Source organism: Lates calcarifer, linkage group LG21 (genome assembly GCF_001640805.2).
Source record: "Lates calcarifer isolate ASB-BC8 linkage group LG21, TLL_Latcal_v3, whole genome shotgun sequence".
NCBI classification, from domain to species: domain Eukaryota; kingdom Metazoa; phylum Chordata; class Actinopteri; family Centropomidae; genus Lates; species Lates calcarifer.
In genome coordinates this window covers 21,591,049-21,594,741 of record NC_066853.1, presented here as the reverse complement: position 1 = coordinate 21,594,741, position 3,693 = coordinate 21,591,049, and positions in this window count along the sequence as shown.

The following is a 3,693-nucleotide window of genomic DNA, read 5'->3' as shown; positions in this document are numbered from 1 at the left end:
ACAAAATGTGATCCTGGTGAGACTTACTGTAGCGGAAACCACCGCTGTGGCGGTTTTGACTAACTTGACAGGTACTTACATGTCTGTCTGTCTATGGACAGATTTTTGTCACCACAGTAATGTCACAACCATGCAAGGTACAGTCACAAAACATTACAGGTGTGTAACTGAAATCACAATGAAGGCAGAGTTCAAAGATAGGTGTGGTAGTGAGTACTCTTGTAGTAATGAATACTTAGTGCTCATGGGTCATAACTTCAATATGTTGACAGGCATCGTGGCTGGTTTTATTTATAGTCAAGATTCAAAGGTTTAAACTAAATGCAAGCTAATGATGAACAAACATCTGGAAGGTCTTTTTGCCACTGTATAATATGCCATCTTAAATTATTGTCTCACTTCAGTGAAATGTTGAATGTGTACAGAATATTTACATGTGATATTGTCATATTGTGCTCATACAGTGAGAAAAAGGTGTCTACATAAGGGGAAATTTTATGGGGTAATTCAATTTGAAATTGAGTTCTGGAGGCTGGAAGTGACTCAACAGCAGAACTTTTTCTTAACTCTTAATCTTTTATTGTGAAATCTATGAGACTGCATGTCTCATGGGGACAGATTAATTCCACCTGGCTGAGTTAGCCTGTTGCATAATAACTTACAATGGGAGAGGACAGACTGGCTTGCTGTAGGCCTGTCTGCCAGCGTCAGTTTACAGGGCAAGCATTGTGTTGTGTTACAAAGACGGGGCAAATCTAATCTTTTTCCTTCTTCCTGTAATTCTGTTCTCTCTTCTTCCTTAAAAAGAAGAGATAAAAGAAAAAACTACCAGCGGTTGTATCTTTTTATATTTAGCTACTTTTTCTTCCCCACTTTTTACGTTCTCCTTCTTTTCATTCTTACACAACTTTTCGGTAACTTTAACAGACCTCACATCAGCCCCCAGTCATTGCATGGAGTTAAACTCTGACAGAGAATACACTCATACAAACCTCCACCCCTCTACTTTGTGTCTCAGAGTAACAGAGAATCACCAATCTCTCTGGGGGTCTTAGCATGGGGCGACACCTGGGGGTCTGGAGCCTCGCCATGGGGCCTGGTGGAGTGTGTGTGTGTGTGTGTGTGTTAGGGAGCGATATGATAGTAGTCTCATGGATCCACATGTGGACCTACCCCATACCATCCTGATTACATCTTGATTTACTTAGGTGATGTCATATCTGAGTGTGTGTGTGTGTGTGTGAGTACACATCAGTCCCTGCTGTGTGATATAACCACATCTCTCAGAGAGACTTGGTGTAATTCTCTTCTTATCTCGTTTACACATTCCACCCAGCTTCAAACACTCAGCAGAGAGCAAGAGTGATGCAGTGAGAGAGGGAGATAAAGAGTGTGTGTTCTCTCCATGTTTGTCTTGTTATGAGAAATTCCACTGGAAACATTGAGATTCAACTTTCATGTGCACTGAAGAAACATTTAACCCTGCAGAGGTCAAAATTCCAACAATGCTTGGAGTATACAGAAAAATGAGGCCAAGGTATTCACAGCCCGTGGCCTTCATCAGGGTCATAATACATCACAACGCTCATGAATGTGCTGTGTTTTGAGCTCTCCAGACTTTTCCCCCGCTCCTTGCACTGTGGAAGACGGTGAGGTTGTAGCAGAAATCCCATCTCTGAAACCCAAAACCCTAACAGTAACATCTCATGTTGTTTGGAGGTCGTTCTGCTCGTGTGCAGTTTCATTGCATGATGCTGATCCATTGGAAAAGATGTCTGCCTTTCCTTGCAGACAAGCACAAATCACACACCAGTGGATGAGTGAAGGGGGAATGGGTTTAATTTGCCTCGCAGGCATCCCGCAGGAGCTGTAAACAAGATGCGCCTGCAGTCTGACCCACGAACAGCAAACGTCTGCATTCTCCATTTGTTAAATCCTCATTACCTCGCCATAATTATGCTCAGTGCCGACCCAGCTGGGGCCACCAGAATGAGCCTCCAAACTTTATGCTCCAGCAGGTCTCGCTTGAGGCAGCAGTAAAAATTTGAAGGCCCATTTAAATGTTTAATTATTCCTTACAATGCAGAGATGTTATTACTCTGTGATGAAAACAAGGTAAATGTTGTATTTGACCCAGATACTGCTGCAGTAGCTGTAGACAGATACGTGACATTAGCCAAAGAAGATATTTTAAGCTCATCTCAAACTTTGAGCTTGCAGTGTTCAGCTCTGTAACAAGACGTCAGTAAACTGCAGAGCACGCTGCTGTTGTCACTTTACATCAAACAAAGCCAAGACAATGACAAAGATAATGAAAATGTCGAACTGTTAGCTGAACGCACTTAAGATGATTTTTGAACAAACGGTCGTCCGTCTGCGCCTGCTCCTGTAGTTCAAATCATCCTGCAGTGGTTTGGCTGTTGGACTGTGAACCAGCAGGCCTGTGGTTTCTGCCTGCTGCTAATCAAATTAAAGAACAGAGCCCTCATCACCTCCACACCGTCTGTCACAGCAAGAGATCAACAGTAAGACAGCTCTCTAATTGGCTGGATGAAGTGGACAGGTGGCCAGAAAAAACGTGACTTAACAATTTCACTTGCAGCCGCCTCACGAAGCAGGGAAAACAAAGCACAGCAGCACTGAGCACAACATAACTTTAACAGTTAATGTGGCTGTGTTTTGGGTTGTCGTAGATATAACTGAAACATAAATATTCACAGGTTAACTGCAGAGAATAAATCACTGGCCTGTCTAGGAGAACCTCTGGGATGAGGAACCACTGGACTTATTTCAACTGAGCTCCTTACTGTGGCTACTTCCTGATATTATTTCTCACCTTTTGAACTTTGACCTTTTAATGGTTTCAGACTTGTTGATCAAAAAGGCTGCCAGAGGTCGCCTAGTCCATCAACTTCCTCAGAAATTGTGGAAACTTGCTTTTGACGGTGAATTTAATCTATAACACTGTTTCACCCTCTTTATCAGAGCACTTCTCAATGCTTCGTTTCATTATCGCAAACTTAATTAAAGGTCCATTTAATACGTTGTTTATCCTGAACTCAACTCTCTCAATTATGTGAGTATCAGCATGAAAGACCCCGGAAGCCAAGATTTTTCCTTTTAAAATAAAATCATGCACAGCTTGTCTGTATTTGGCGAAATTTTGTGTGTGTGTGTGTGTGTGTGTATATATATATATATATATATATATATATATATATATATATATATATATATATATATATATATATATATATATGTATATATTCATTAATGATACTTATGACTTAATCTTAATTTCTATTCTCAGTTATTATCATTTTCAGTTTGTACATAGTGAGCTAGTTCTACTTTAACCGTTTAAAATGAATTGATTTCTCGTAGTTGACGCCAGACAATACAGTGATTTAGCCTTCAAAGTGATTTTCAGGTTTCCAGGACCTTTTCAGGTTTTCACGTATTATCTGAGGTTGTTAATCTGTGAGACTTTTTTCACCATTGACTATAACGCATCGAAGAAAATTATATAGTGTATAATAACTTCGTATCGTTAAACTTTTGTTAAATAATTGCTTACTAGGTGGGTGGACCTCAAGTCTGAGACACTCACAATATGTTACAGCACGTGTTTAAAGATGAAGGATCTTATTTTGAAATTCCTAACCGGATATACATTGTGCTCAGGCTCACTCC